This window comes from Balaenoptera ricei, chromosome 1, assembly GCF_028023285.1.
Source record: "Balaenoptera ricei isolate mBalRic1 chromosome 1, mBalRic1.hap2, whole genome shotgun sequence".
Taxonomy (NCBI): domain Eukaryota; kingdom Metazoa; phylum Chordata; class Mammalia; order Artiodactyla; family Balaenopteridae; genus Balaenoptera; species Balaenoptera ricei.
The window spans coordinates 121,394,850-121,411,771 of NC_082639.1; the positions used below are offsets into that span (position 1 = coordinate 121,394,850).

At 40.7% G+C, this 16,922-nt stretch overlaps 1 protein-coding gene across 5 annotated transcripts in view; it reads left to right on the forward strand.

The window, feature by feature from the left end:
* PBX1 (PBX homeobox 1) overlaps positions 1 to 16,922 on the forward strand; it is a 318,659-nt gene that overhangs the window by 260,479 nt on the left and 41,258 nt on the right. The window lies entirely within an intron of this gene.

Here is a 16,922-nt window from a genome sequence, read left to right on the forward strand (position 1 = left end):
CCAGTATCCCTGTTCTACTTATGAGCATGATGTTTTTTCCATTCCCAAGAAAATACAGGAGGAGAGGAAATACTTCAAAGCTATAAGGAAAAGATAAATTTGTGTTTTGGGAAATAGTCCTATCTCTGACATGACAATGACGCCATGCTATTTTCATTGGAATTGATGTGTTATAGCATCCTGTCCAGTTGGGCCCGCATTTGTGCTTGCAGCCATGCTGTCCTTGGGCTAGGATTGGGTTAGCTGTTCCAGACTCAAGTCGACCCCGCCTTCTGCTTGATGAAGAAAAAGCAATTGCAACCTCAAAAGGGCAGTTTGTTTTTGCGGTTGCTCCTGAAAGTGGCATAACCCCTTTAGACCTAGGCAAATATTAAGCTAATTAAATTGGATGAATTTAATTGTGGGGAAAAGTTAGTATTGATTTCAGAAGATGGCCCTCTTCTTGCCCTCTCGGAAGGAGTTCCACGTTCTTAGACAAGTTTGTTTTCAGAGAAAACATTAGACCTCTTTTTAAGAAAATCCAGTTGTTATTTTTAACTTTGGGACATTTTTAAAATCTCTACTTATACCTGGCTCTAAGTGAGTTTGGGGAAATTCTGTTCCACATCTCTAAATATTAAGTATTTGGATCCCTAAATATTCTCCAGATTCACAGACATATAAGGCAGAAGGCATGACTGACTTGAGTCTGGAACAACTAACCAGGTTAAGTAAATGAATAAATGCTTTATTTGACAGATTTATTGAGAACCTTCTGATATCCAGTATCAGGAATGCAAATATCAATAGGACATGGTTCTTGCACTCTGTAAAGTCACAGAAAGCTAGAAGGGCTGGGAGTTACCTGGTTCAGTCCCCTGCTTCACTGAAAGGGCAGGACTACACCACCTTTATATAATCAATATAATATGATTTTTAAAGAATTTGGGGAATGGCCATCATAATTTCCAACTCTGTCCGCCACTAATTCATCTAACCTAATAATTTTTCAAGCCTAAGCCAGACGTGTCTTTGAACTTATCTTGACTTGAACCTTTCTACATGTCTAAAAACTCTTTGGGGCTTAGAGAGGTCCAGTCTCTGTTTCAGGTGACCAAAGCCTTCACTGTCAGCCTCTGCTTAGATGTTCTTTCCTTCCTACAAGTCAGCATCCTTGGCATCATCTGGGAGCTTGAGACCAATGCAGAATCACAGAATCTCCTCCAAACTGTTAAATCAGATTTTGCATTTTAGCCAGATCCCCTGGTGATTCCTAAGCACATTGAGCTTGAGAAGCTCTGTTCTAATGGGTAAAGCCTTTCAATGCTGCCTAGGATTTACCTAAGAGAAGGAATTATGTAGCTATCTTTGCATTAAGGATTCTACCTTTTTAAATTTTTCCAGTTTTATTTTGAAGTTTTCAAACATATGGAAAATTCAGAAGAATTTTATAGCAAAATTTACGAGTATGCTTACCACCTAGATTCTGTCATTAATGTTTTACTCCACTGGCATCATCATATATCCATCTATCCATATGTGCATCTTTCTGCCCATCTATCAGTTCATCGTTTTTTTTTTTTTGGATGCATTTCAAAGACAACAACAGTATACTTTCACCTAAATAAATACCACTGGTATGTATATAATTAACTAGAGTTCGATATTTGTTTGCAGTTTTTTCCTCTTCTGAGGTAAAATTTTACACAATTAAATGTACAAACCATAAGTGTGCATTCTCTAAGTTATGACAAGTGAAATACACTTGCATGTAAATTTCCTACTCTTTACTTTCTTGGGTCTACCCCTTTCTCATAGTTTACAAAAGCAAACAAAAAAGAAGGAAAAAGAAGAAGGAACAGAGCACCAAGTTATCCACAGAACAATAGTCTGTTCTTCTCCAGCCAGTCAGGTGTTCCCCTCCCCCTCCCACCCCCAGCCACTTCTCACCCCTTCGCTCCATCTCATAGCCAAACTCAGCTAAAAAGGCCACTTAAAACTGAATAAGATGGTTTATTCTATATTTGCCTTCGGTTCTGACTTGCTGTGCCTGTTTTTAAAGGGACTTACAGCCCTTTTTCATACTAAGAACTTTCAAAATATATAAACGTAGAAACTAATGATATTTGAAAGTTAAATTATAGTAAGATTTCCTCACTTGTAAGAAATTACATTTCTCCTCTTTTAATCTTTTGCCATTTCTCCCCGTTTCTTCTGTAGTGTCCTTTAGCTTGAAGTCCAATTCATTTTCTGAAACCTCCCCCAAACTTCTACAAACTTATTGTTTTTCAAAGTCACACGCCTGTCTAAAATCCTACTTTATTTCTCCTTCGGGAAGTGATCTATCCTGGGAGAGTGGAAGCCAGCCTCAGCCGACCTGTAGACCTTGAGGATACTCTCTCTGTTAGAGGATGAGGTTCTCATGAGGGAAGTTTCAGATCCCTTTCTCACCAGAGCTCAGGAGTTCTAGAGAGAACCGGCGTAACTACTGAGGGTTCTGTGCCTTTTTAGAGGGGTAGAAGAACAAAAGCACAATTAATTACATGCTTCAAGTTCTGGGGATAACTTGAGCTCCACCAATATCCATACTAAGAATACTAATTCATAATAGTTATTGAGTGCCCTAATCCAATGTCTTTATAAATATTCTCATCTCCATTTTACAGATAGAAAACGGAGACTCAGAGAAGTTAAGTAGTTTGCCCAAAAGTCAAATAGCCGGTCAGTGATAGAGCCAGGGTGTGGACCAAGATGGTCTAACTCCAAAGCTTCTGTTCTTTCCCTTTATCCAGATGGACCCTTGAACCTCTGGATCTTACGCTTAATGAAGGGAGGTGTCAAGAATCTTATAGTAAGAGACTCCGTTATGTTTCCTAGTAATACATATTTTGGAGCCTGGCTGATATGGGAAAGAACTATAAGAACTCAGTTATGACTATTCTGTTATGTATCCTTTCAGGGTAGCCTATAGAAGGCTTAAGACTGGTTGGTTCTTTTATTAAAATTAAATCTAAAACTTATATAGTAAGTCCTCCCCTGGATATAGCTTACTCTTCACCACTATTATGTCATATTTGGCTAGCCAACTTAACCAGGGACCCAGTGATCATACACAAGAGAGAAGAGAGATTTTAGATCAAGTGTCTCTTCATGGAGAGATTTGATGGTTCACTAAAATAGATGGCAAGACTGTTTCAGGAATCTAGGTACCAAATATCAATAGAGGTTTTGTTTTGTTTTGAAGTTTTAATTTGGGGACAGTGAAATGGAAGAAGAGGAAAATTTTGCCTGTTAACTTAATAAATTATACATGTTAAATAATGGTTTTGGAGGATGGAAGATCAGCAGTGAAGAAACTGGGGCATTAACTATAGAAGTAACAGTTTTTCCTAGACCAACAGAAAAGATGAGAAGGAGCCACCTTGCTTCACTGGGCCAGGACTTCTGTCAAGTGTCCCCCTTTGTTGACACTTAATACTTGGCATTTTTAATAATTAAAAAGATTAAAAATTTAAAAGAATAGCTTAAAAGAATAAGTGCAACAAGGTACAAGGATAATAGATGAATGAATCTAGAAAAAATAAATAGAAAAAAATAATAGCAAATCTTAAATTTAAAAGATCCAGGAAATAAGAAAAACAGAGAATTAAGAAGAAAGAAGGCAATGGAATGATAAAAAGGCAGGAGATGGATAAAATTGCATGTGAAATGGCAAAATGAACATTAAAAGCAATTAAGATACACAAGTAGGGCTTCCCTGGTGGCACAGTGGTTGACAATCTGCCTGCTAATGCAGGGGACACGGGTTCAAGCCCTAGTCTGGGAAGATCCCACATGCCACGGAGCAACTAGGCCCGTGAGCCACAATTGCTGAGCCTGCACATCTGGAGCCTGTGCTCCGCAACAAGAGAGCCATGATAGTGAGAGGCCCGTGCACCGTGATGAAGAGTGGCCCCCACTTGCCACAACTAGAGAAAGCCCTCTCACAGAAACGAAGACCCAACACAGCCAAAGATAAATAAATTAATTAATTAAAAAAAAAAAAAGATACACAAATAGTAAAGAGGACAATAACAACATAAAATAAGCTAGAATGAGTGGTTAAAATAAATAGCCTCCTCTAAGAACATACTTACAAAGATTATAAAACAGATCAAGTAGTAATAAAATAAGGAAGTGGTATAAAGCAGTAAATTAAAGAACAATTATAAAACAATAAGAGAAAATTAACAGGCTAAAATGACATTTAATAATTGTATTATTAATAACTAACACTTTCTGACTTCTTCCCATGTGTTAGGCACTTTACATGCATTAACTTATTTAATTCAATTTTATTAAAATAATTAGGACATTAAAAATGTAAACAAAAAAAGTTCAGTGAGGGATGAAATCAGGCATCAGAACAACAACAATAAAAAAGTCTAAAGGTTAGAAAAATATACCTATGGGTGTCAATTTTCATTCCTTGTCTGGAGTGATTGTTTTTGCTGTTAAATCACCAAGTACCTGCCCTGGTACTTCTCTAGATTACATGTTCTCGAAGTGCCTGGCACTGTAGATGTTGGTTCTTTACCCCTCTTGTCCTAGTAAGCTTGGCCTTTCCTAGAGACAATTGCTAGTGGTTAAAATTCTCAAGCAGTAGAATCCACGGCCCAGAACCTGTGGCAGTGGGAAAACATCTCATAATCCTACCCATTTTACAGGGTTTCGATCAGGATTATCTTCTCCTAGAAGTTCTTCCTGGTTCCTACATAGTACTTAGTGTGCTGGGCTTGGAATGGGAGTTCTTCTCTGATTCTTTTCTTTACTTCCTCTCAGCCGTAGGTTTCTGAAGAGGATTCTAGTTTGTATCCCAGCCTTCCATTCAGGCTTGGTACACACTAGGTGCTTAATGCATACTTTTTGAAGTGAGCCTACTTGAACCTATTGTCAAGAGGTTTTTCTTTTCTTTCTTTCTTTTTTTGAAAAACCAGCAACCAACTTGTGTCTGGATTTTCTGCCTGCTTGGAACCCCTACACATTTTTGGGTTTCTGTGGTCCAGAAAGAGTCTCTCCCATAAGAGAATGGCTTTTTCTTCTTTTTCTCTCTATTTATCATATCCCAGTACCCATCTTTTACCTCCAACTTCCATATACCTTATACCCAATAATCTTTACTAATTCATGCTAGAACTCTTTTATGGGTATGTTCAGAGACCAGGTATCTGTTGCTGTTTCTTCTCTTCCCTATACTTTTCTCTGGGGCAGGTGTTGTCTCTGAAGACTTGGGCTTGATCTACAATTCCTTCATTGATTCATTCATTCATATTCACTCATTCGATCAGCAGGCATTTTCTTGGAATTTACTGTTAACCAGTTGTGTTGGGCATTGAGACAGGGAAAATTAAAAAGAGGTCAAATGCTTCTTTTCAAGCAACTCTCCATCTTGTCAATCTAAGCAATCAATCTAAGTTGATTGCTATGTTTAACCTCCTTCCTTTGACCTTAATTTTTGTGGAATGGGAAAAACAACTGATTAATACCCTTGACAGGTAATTATATTTTGAAAAGAGTTGTGAAATCACCTGCTAACACACTATTCTCCAGGCAGAAGAGTCCCTCTTACCTCCATCTTTCTTCCTCAGACCTGGATTTGACCATTAATTGCACTGGTCTTTTTTCCAATGATCTGTAGAGGTTGGCCACGACCTTTCAAACACACAAGACAAAGACCCAAATTAGATGTGGGCTTTCCTTCCTACACTTTGTTTAAATTTTACATTTACTTTTTTTTCTGATTACAAATTAATATTTAATGTAGAAAATTTGGAGAATGCAGGAAAATCACTAAGAAGAAAATTACTGCTAACTTTTTGCTTGGCAGCCTCCTAGCATTTTGTGTCTAAGTATGTTTTATGTGAGTGTAGAAAAGTTAGGATCATATGGAACACATCATTTTGTAACCTACTTATTTTACTAAAAATATATTATGACTATTTTCCATATCATTAAACATTCTTCTCAAACATAAGTTTAATAAATAACTGCATAAGAGCTTGTTACCGGGAAAGTCCGTAATTGATTTAATCAGTCTCTACTGTGGAACATTTAAACTGTTTTCTTTTTTTTTTTTTACTATTATTAATAACACTGTGGTAAACATCATAGTACAGAAAATTCAGTACATATTTTGTATTATTTCCTTGAATAAATTCCTAGAAATGGAGCTGCTAGATCAAAGGGTATGAACAAATCTAAGGCCTTTGTGATGTATTATAAACTTTTCTCCTGGAAACTCCTATTAATTTATGGTTCCTACCAGCATTTTTGATCCTTCCCATTTCCTTACATTCTCAATAACAACGTCTTAGCAGTTTTTCAGCCTTTTTCAATTAACACATTATAAAATGCCATCTCATTTTTAGTTTAATTTAATTTGTATCTCTTTGATTTGCTAATGAAATTGAACATTTTTCATCTGTTTGTTAGTCTTTTTTATGCATTCTTGAAATGCTCATGTTTTTCCTATTGATTTCTAAGAACTCTTACACAAGAAAGATATGATTCCATTTCTCGCTTGGCCAATATTTAGAAAATAGAGAAAATTCTATTTCTCAATGGAGAAGGACTCAGGAGGAATAAGGCCCCAGGTCTCATTCTGTCTATTGCTGTGGAAGGTTCTTCAGAGTGAAAGCTGGATTGTTATCCTAGGAAAACTAAAGGCAGATCTATATGTGATACTGGTGGTGATCTTAAAAAAAAATTAACCCTGCAATTTGAACTGGCTTGACATTTTCTGTATTTCTAGTCTATGAAAAAACTCAGGACTATAAAATAGAACCCAAGAATTGTCTAAAACAACCTAGAGATACATTAGTCAGTCAAAACTTTCCTTGAAGATTTACCCTATGTCTAGTGTTCCCCTAAGTATTAGGAGTTGCCAAATAAGTCATTGGCTAGTTTATAGCCAGGCTGAAGAAATAAAGCTACATATAATTTATAAGTTTTCTTACAACCTTAGCTAAACTTAGGTCTAAAAAATGGTCTTTTGAGTGACTAGATGTTTTCTTGTATTTTGGAAGCTATATCTGTCTCCTTGCGTCTTCTTTTACCATCTGAAAAGTAGCACATTCTTCTAGATGATTGAATTTTGATGTCTCGCCATCATCACTCCCCTCTGCCCTTCTCATTCCCTGGCAGAACACATATAGAAAAGCCAAGTCAGACTCCTGAGCCCACAGCACAGCTGGAAGATTTCCACTGCAGAGATTGCTGGGACAATCTAAAAGGAAAAAAATTAAAATTTAAAAAATCAACCCAGTCTTATACTTGGATGAGAATCTCAGAATAAAAGAGGATATCCCCCAGCATCCACTGAAGATATCTGGGGTGGTGTCAAAGTAACTCAGAATTCTTGAGTACGTAGTTTCCAAGCACTTGCCTTCATTTCATAGGTAAATAGAATTCTCAAAACAATAGTATCATTCCCTAAATAAGGCACAGTAGAGCCTCATGCCCCATTCTAGCACGCTCCCCTCAACATTCTCTGTCTGCCTGTACCCCACAACTTCCCACCATCTCTCCCCCCTACCCTTCTGTTAGCTGTAATGACCCTGCAAACACTAAATGGCATTTGAGTGCATTAAGCAGCAGACTCTCCGGTGACATAGCAATTATGGCTCTGAAATAGATTTGGTGCGTCACGGAAGATAAGGGTTTTGAAAGTTTCTGTTGTGATTATAGCCTGTAACTCCCACAAATAATAGGCTTCAAAATAAGAGCCTGCCAACGGAGCCTTTGTGGCTTTGTCTCAGTGATGGCACGTAAATTGCTATTAATGTCCTAAGTGTACTTGAATATGCCAGTCTTTGGGATGTGAAGTTGGCTCGGTGTCTCTCTTTACGCGACATGTCATTGTTGGTCTGATAATCTGGGGTAATTGCTGTCTCTTGGACGGTCAGGAAAGTGTAAGAGGATTTAGCTTCCTGTGTGATGGTAAATAGCCTCAAGGTTTACACCACGAGTTATGTGTGTGTTCCGTAGCTAGCCACTGTTTCTCGTTCAGGTGTGTATACAATTCCTGTGTGTACCCTGCGTAGATGATATCCTTTCAACAAAGCCACGGCAAAATCAAAGGTTATGAAACTAAAATGAAGAATCTGGAGCTGTCTGTATCAGCCAATCAGATAATTTATACTGAGAGTAAAAAAAATACCCTTTGCTTGAATTTTTCAGATTTGGCTATATGAGTAAATATAATTATCTGTTGTCTTATAGAGCTACTCTTTTCCAGCATCTGCAGCATCTGTGTGTGTATGCACATTTTTTAGGTGCCATAAGTATTTTCTGAACACGTATTAGCTCTACGTCAGTATGATAAAGTGTGTGGAAATTATGTGTGTTTTTGTGCAGTGTGTGTGGATGTGTGTAAGTGTGCGTGTGCTTTAGTTTTGCAGGGCTGGGTGTAGAGGATGTTTATTCAGATATAAATAGTTTTCTGCACTAAGACACCTCTATTTAGCTAAAGCAAGCTGAGCTTATTTTTCTTTGTCTCTGAAAAGTTAAATAAAACAAATTTGAAGTTTTCACTTCCTGTATGTACATTTAACCTAAGGCCCCCCCCTAAGTCTGTGGAACATGGAAACATTATATGTAACTGTCCCATTTGCACTTTGAGCAGAAATCTAAAAGCATCCCAGCCTTAAACTTGGAAATGTACACTACCTCGTATCCTGTGCAAGCTACGAAAGGTTCAACCCAGACCATCCTCTGTGTCTCAAGTGCCTTACGTGGCAGTATTAATTCTGGGCCTTCACAACAGATGAGTTAAGGAAGGATGAAGTTAAGAAGGTTCCAAAATAGATCTTGATCTTGGAGTTGACCTATATGTGCATGTACTTCAGTCGTGTGGCGCTGGGAGCTGGCAGGATGGTGCACTGTGATGGTGCTGTAATTTTGCAGTTGGATTTTGACTGAGTGCCCTTGAGTGCATGCCAGATACAGTTGGAGATAATAACTTGTAACAAGAGAGTTCACATTCATACCAAGTGAACATGGATCAGGGTTACCATCTGACTCTACGGGTCTCAGCCCAGGGCTTCGCATCGCCAGTGTAAGGTAAACTGTATTAACTAACAAGGTGGTACCACACACAGTGATGTCTCAGAAGTATAACCCCCGAGGAATACAGTTTGTCTCGTCCAAAATCAAGTTTGGTAAGGTGGATTGAGGCTTGAGAGTAGAAGGTATTAGAATCCCCTGAAAGAATTCTCTGAGGCCAGTCTTGTGGTTCATAGGTTCTAGCACCTTGATAAACAGCGCATAGATTCCCAGAAGGTGAACTTGAGAGCATGAGTCATCTGCCTTCCGCCCTGAGATCAGTAGCAGCCATGCTCTGCACTTCATGCACCCCAAGCTTTTGAAACCTGAAATGTCCAGAAGCCGTGGCATATAGTGGGGACTCAGTTTGGCAAATTCTAGTTTCTGAGTCGTAGATTCCTGGCCTGAGAAGAATAGATGTTCACACTGAGTTTATGTACCATTATATATTCATCAACCAAAGTAAGAGAATTATTATTACGATTCTTACATAACTACAAAGTTACAGTGGGTACCAGCGTACAGATGGCTTTACAGACACAGGGACAGGTGCCAAAAGAAGCTTTCAAAGCATTCATTTCTCTATTGGTTCAACTCAAGTACTTAATTGAGCAGTTGCTCTAGCAGACATGATCCTTGTCTTCTAATGGCTTGTGGTTGAATGATTTAGCATCTTACTGAAGATAAATATCAAAGCCTGCCAGCCTTGGCATGATCAAGCCATCCCATTCTCCAGGCCCGTCGTGCTGCACTCGCCACTCTGCTCCTATGCCCCATTCTTTCAGGCCTTCTTTCAGTTCCTTGGAGCCTTTGGACAGGTTTCTCCTTCTGCCTAGAAGGCTGTTTGCCCCACTCTTTACTTGTCTACTTTCTGTTCACTTTTAGGCTGACTTTCCAGAAGCCCCAACCTCAATGAGTTCCCTGTTCCTCTGTCTCATAGCATTTATTACCATCTGGAATCTGTATTTGTTCTTTTGATATGTTTTGAATGTCTATTTCCCACAAGACAGCAAGCTCCATGAGGGCAGATGCCACATTTTTTTAAAATGTGCTATATCTACCACAGTATGCCTAGTACATAGTATGAGGTAGGCACTGAACACATATTTGTAGATTTTAAGAATTAAAGGATTGCAGCTAATAAGATCTGGTGCTCGCATGGATATTTACATAAATAAAAGCTGCTCGTGGTTAAATGTCAACATGAAAGGTCAAAAGGTCAGTGGGGGCTTCCCTGGTGGCGCAGTGGTTGAGAATCCGCCTGCCAACGCAGGGGACATGGGTTCGAGCCCTGGTCTGGGAAGATCCCACATGCTGCGGAGCAACTAGGCCCGTGAGCCACAGTTACTGAGCCTGCGCGTCTGGAGCCTGTGCTCCGCAACAAGAGAGGCCGCGATAGTGAGAGGCCCGTGCACCGTGATGAGGAGTGGCTCCCGCTTGCCACAACTAGAGAAAGCCCTTGCACAGAAACGAAGACCCAACACAGCCATAAATAAATAAATAAATAAATTTATTAAAAAAAAAAAAAGGTCAGTGGTACTAGAATGTAGAGAAGTGGGTGATGGTTTGCCCTGAAGCGACTTGCAGAAAGGAGGTAGCCCTCAGGCTGGGCCATGAAAGAAGATATGGATTCCTAGAGACCAGAGAAGGGGGTAGGCAAAGGCAAAAACCTCTCACTTGACTTCTCTGTAGAGTAGGAAGGAATCTCACTTTGGCAGTGAGAAATCTATTATTTCTTCAGAGCAGCTTGAAGTACTAACGTCTGTTCTCTACCAGGATATCTGTTCTCTACCAGGGTATCTGTTCTCTACCAGGAATGGCTAATGATACTGCTGATCTTTCTTAACCTTCACGGCAAAATCTCAGGGCTCAAGAGGCTGTGGTGGGAAGCAGACTAGCAAGGGGTATGGTGGTGTGACTTGGGTGTAAGGTCACCAGGGACTGACCTAGTGGTAAGTGGCAATCAGAGAGGATACCCCCAATAGGCAGGGGACCATGGAAACAGGAATCCTAGAGCCAGCGGCATGGGATAATCCAGGCAGAGGATCAGCTTCAGGGAAATGCGATGGCAGGCAGTAGTAGTTGGTGGGCTGAGGTTCCAGAGCAGGATTTCACTTACAAGAGCAAGTCACTACCTCATTCTTTTTTTAAAAAAATTGAAGTATAGTTGGTTTACAATGTTGTGTTAGTTTCAGGTGTACAGCAAAGTGATTCAGTTATACATATATGTATGTATATGTTCTTTTTTCAGATTCTTTTCCCATGTAGGTTATTACAAAATATTGAGTAGAGTTCCCTGTGCTATACAGTGGGTCCTTATTTATCTATTTTATACATAGTAGTGTATGTATGTCACTACCTCATTCTTAAATGAACTGAGATAAATAGGGCACTAAGCAGAAGCTAGGCAAGGGCTTGGTAGAGATGGTCACAGCCACAAGGAAGACATCCCCTGTATGAAGATATAGGTGCGGAAGGTCAAAGCAAGAAAAGCAGCAAAATTTTCTAGCCAAACTAGGCTACAATAAAAAATTTTTGGCTGAGAGTACATGTTCTTCCCAGACAGGGTTACCCAGATTTAGCAAATGAAAATACTGCATGGGACATACTTACACTAAAAAATTATTTGTTGTTTATCTAAAACTCAAATTCAACTGGGTATCCTATATTTTATCTGGCAATTCCTTTCCCAGGTCCCATGGTGGAAGCTCTATCTGCCTGTGGGTCTCAGCCCTCGAGAGACTAAAGATGGGCAAAGACCTACAGGCCACTTTGGGACTATGTCTATTTTGTACATTTTTCTGATTCCCAGGATGCCTGAGGTGGTGACTAGGAGACTGTTCCAGATGCAGGGTGGGATATCTTCCTGCTCCTTGTGCCCTGTGGAGAACACTCCTTGTTAAGATGGAATTGCAACAGGCAGTATCCAATGTTTTTCTCAATTGCTTTCCCTAAAAAGAAAACAGAACAATATAAATATGAATCATAATTACTTGTTTGGGATAAGCTATGAAGTACCAGATCTCCTTGATGCCTACCTATTAGCAAGAGAAACGTTCACTTCCTAGGTGTAAAAGTTACCTTGAACCCTGGTGCTACCTCTGCTTTGCATCTTGAATATTTTCTAGGTATACACAGCTCTTTACATGTAGTCAGACTGAACTGTGGAGGTCAGGGACCTGATACCCTTCTCTATGTCCATACCCACGATGGAGGATGGATGTTACAGTGCCACTAAATGTTTATTTACTTCTTCTTATGTTCCTCCAAGAGATATTTATTAAAATCTATGCTGTGTCAAGCACCGTGGTAGGAACTTTGGAATCAAAGATAAGTTCCATAGCCCTGTTCTCATGGTCCAGACGTGTGAAAGAACAAATGCAATATGGCGGCACAGGTGTTGTGATAGAGGTACATCCTGGCAGGGAGGTGCAGGGTCGGGGGAGATGACCTGGAGGTCTTATAGGAGGAAGAAAAGTTGCCAGGGGTCAGATACAGGTGCAAGGATACTTAAACTCAGTCTTGAAAAAGAGCCAAGGCAAGAGTGGCAAGTAAATGGATGAGTGGGGCACTGTATTCAAGGGGAAAGAAACAGGCATGAAATGGCAGCTCTGTTACAGGAATTTCTAAGTACCCTGATATGGTTGAAGTATTAAACCTGAGCATTGAGTTGAAGAGTCAGCAAGGTCCAGGACATGATAGACCTGATGAGGACATTGAACCTCACCTTGAGGCCAGTAGGAAGCCATTGAAGGTTTAAACAAGGAGGTGACATGATCAAAACTACATTTGTGAAAGATCACGCTGAGGGCAGCTGGAGAGAGAACTGTAGGGGTGCCAGAATAGCCATGGGTCTGTTTACTGTTGTAAAATTTCCCAGGGAAATTTTGAATCCTTTGTCCCTAAGGGGGCTTTCCAGTAGCATTTTTTCATCCCAGAGCATCTCTTGGGAAGTGCTCACAGTATAATCTTGGGAAAAGTCTATGCATATCAGGAAAACATAGTTCTGTCTTGATGGAACAATGTTGGATCTAGGGTGTGACTCCACTGTGTGAGCTGATGTCTCCCCTGATAAATGGCTGTGTGTGTGCTTGTATGTGCAAGTGTGTGTGTGTGTGTGTGTGTGTGTGTGTGTGGAGAGAGAGAGGGAGAGAGGATACATCCATGTTTCTTTGTTTTTCTTGCTGGCTGGCCCCGCCAGGGCCTGGGTTATTGAGGGCCTGGAGCACGTCCACCTCCTCACCCTTGCTGAAGGCATTGCTGGTGATGGCATCTGGCCCACATGCAGATCAAGCTCAACTCGGTGCTGACCTCAGCCGGTTTGTGGCAACTTTGGTGTATTTCTGGGTTGCAAATGAGAGTTTCTTAGTGCCAGGCTCGCTTGGGCTGTCACATCAGGTGATGAATTCTCTGCATCAACCGTGTACTGCTAAGGTAAGCTCAGAGGAAGAGTGGGAAAAAGAGCAGGATGGGACCAGCGGTTCTCACTCAGCCCAGCAGCCGCTGCTCTGGGCGTAAAGGGGTACTGGCTCCGCAACGGCGAGGGAGAGGCAGGTGGCCCCCTGAGTTCTGGCTCGAGGAGGGCAACCGAGGAGAGGGAAGTCAGGGCTTAAGCTGCAGTTCTGTGCTCCTGTGTCTGTCAGGAGGAAGCGTGCGGGTTTTGCCATCCACCGTCGCTCCATCCCCAGCTGCATGGCTAACTTCCTCTCCCTCCTCTGATAGGCGTGCTTTGCCTTATCCATTAGATGGGATTCTGGCAAAATGTGGTGTCTATCAAGTTATGTGGGTAGGATAGAGAGTAGTCATTTTTGTTCCTGAAACATTTTGTTCCCAAATGCCTTGAATTTGTGTTTTGAAAGTCCAGATTTTCTTAACTAGGAAATCTACTGCATTTTGTCCTAATTCTATATTCTATTAGCTTCCACTTCATGAGGTTCCAGGTCAAGCCTGCTGCTGGCTTAGGTTTCCCTTGGTGGAATTAAATGTTACACCAAGTCTTGCTTCCCAGGCCACAGGCTACAGAATTAACCTGAAAGAACTGGGTGTAAATGTGAACTCTCTCCCATTATGGATGCTTTGAGATAAAAAGGGCATATTTGGCTTTACAGATTCCCACCTCTGTAACCCCTCAGGGTGGTTTGCAACAACAGCATTTTACAAAGTGAGTGTGTCCCTTTAAAGGCTGGTTTGCATCGGAGAGCGAAGGAGGAAGTTGGGGTGCAGAAGAAAAATTAAAACAGAGGTCTTATTTTCCCGCCACCTCACACGGTTGTTAATGAGACCATCTTTGACTCTCACTGTTCCCAGAGATAAATAAACACACAAAGGCGGTGTTTCCTACTTAATATTCACCCGCAGTGGAGGAAGAGGGAAGGAATTGCTCCCCGGGGTTAACGTGGCAGTAAGCGAGGTCAGCTGTTTCCCAAGACGGTGCAGCCTCTGAACGTCTTACATTAAAGCTGGAATGATACAGCTGAAACAGCCAAAGTGATTTACGGGAAACCCGGTTAGGGTGGATTTGCTCGCAGTTTCTGATCTCATGGAGGTTTTAGCAGCCGCAGCAGGAGCAGGGGCAGACAATATGCCAGGGTAGAAAGCACCTCCAGAGAAAAGAATCCTTCAGCATTTCCCAGTGTTAGACTCGTTTGTTCTAAAAAGTACTTGCATTCGTCTAACTTGAAACCCATAGGCTACAGTGTCCTGAATTTAGCAAGAAATCAAGGGTCATAGCTGGGATATCCTGGGGTAGGGTGACCTGGGACTGAAAGTCCCCCATTCCATTAAATCGCAGAGTCCTGGGCAAACTGGGGCAGTTGGTCACCCCATCTGAAGTGTGTGTGCATATGTGTCTGTGTGTGTGTTTGTGGATGGAGGGGGAGTGAAGAAAAGGCAGTTAAAGAGATTTGTTTTATTTCTTTATTTTTTAATAAGGTTTTTTATGTACTCTTCTTCACCAGGCCAACTAGCATAATTAAAATGCTGGTTTTGGTATCAGGCTGAACTAATTCCTGTTTCCACCATCTGTGAGCTCTCTCTCCCCTCTGGCATCCTGAGCACTGGTCTGAGAAAACAGAACTTTTGAAGGAAAGAGATCAAATGTCTGCTGTTTGAGTTATTTCAGCTCAGAGATGACTCAAAAAGAAGTCTCCTAGAACCTTCTGGTCAATATACAGCGCCTTGCTAATTCCCTGCTAATGAAACGCCACAGAGCTCATTTTTTTTACTAATGGCTTCATTTGGGGCACCACTTATTGTTATTTTAATGGAATTATAGTATGGCTCAACAATGGTAGTGGTGGTGATTTGTGAGCAATGTAATGACATGCCTTTGTGCCACGTGCTATGACATGGACACTAGCTGCTTTAGAGAGCTTCCTCCCCTACTTGTCTCATACCAGGTCGAGTCTAAGATACATGACATTTTTCCTCTTTTATAAGCACCTCACTCTCTGCTTTATGATGTTGTGCTTATGGAGCTCCTGGAAAGTTTCCTAAAATTCCATGCTACCCAGCAAACACACACACACACACCTTCCAGTCTATTTAATTAATGAGTTAATTTATTTATTTATCTACCTATCTATCTGATAAACATACACATATTAAAAAATTATTAGGATACATATCAAAATGCTAAGAGTAATTATCTCTGGGTAGTAGGATTATGGCTATTGTACTCTTTGTTCTTTACAATTCTCCTATTTTCAAATATGATATTGCATGCATAATTGCAAACATTGTATTTGCAAATATCATATAAGCATATCTTACTTTTATCATCAGAAAAGATAAATGATGCTAAAGGATTTTCTTCAGGGAAAAATAAACAGAACCATGATTCTCAATCAGCCTAAAATGGTACCAAAAGAATACATGTGTTCTTGGTTGAGAGGGGAGGCTGAGTAAGATATTGTCACTCTGGTGACCAACCTAAATGTGGAAATTGAATTAATTCTTTTCTTGATTCTGATCATCCTACAGAGTCTTAGGCCCCAAAAGATAGCAAAGCCTCCTGTTATAAGAGAAAGAATTCTCATTTTCCCTTCATTGTTCTCTTTCTAATCTCTCTTTCACAAACAACAGGGGAAATGGCCTCCCACAGAAAAGGGGAGCGGGAGGAGCTGCCTGACTCAGTTAAGAGATGGAGATTTGAACTTGAGAACAGTTATTCGTTGATCCAAGAGTGAGGGGCCATGTTCCTGGCATTGCCCAGGATGACCTTTTGCCCGCTTAGTGTCCAGATCTGCTCTTAAAGTGAGGTGTGTGGGGAAAAACCTACCCTCATGCTGAAGTAATTGGTGGGAGCTGCTCTGAATGAAAAGCCTGGCTTTCCTGGGAACATTGGAGCATCATTTGGGTGAGCCAATGACAGAGAGAGCCCAATGGATGAAAAGGGCAGAGAAAAAGGAGCCTGATTTAAAGGTTAGGAAGCCTGTGTTCTGTCTCAGTCAGAATCCGGAAGCCTGATTTTCTCTTACGCCTGTGCTTTCTTATGAATGAAACGTGAATGGATGTTTCCCGGCACCTACAAGTGCCAGCCATGCTCCTGAGTACTGTGGATTATACTAGGGTGGAAGCTGTGGTCCCTCCCAAATGGCAATAATCATATCTGCCCCAGGTACCCCCACCTACTTCAGGGAATAAAAGTAGAGGAAAGTACAATAAAAATAATTTACCAGGACTCCCTAAAATCTGGTCTGTTCAGTATTAACATTTCCAGCGTTGAGAGTCTATTAACTTCAAAGGAACCCAGTGACTGGGGAAAAGAGGCCTTGTGGCACATTTACAGTTCAGTGCTTTAAAATATGTAAACAATCATGAATCAACCATTGTAGCAAATCATTCTTCAGCTATTTAATGGT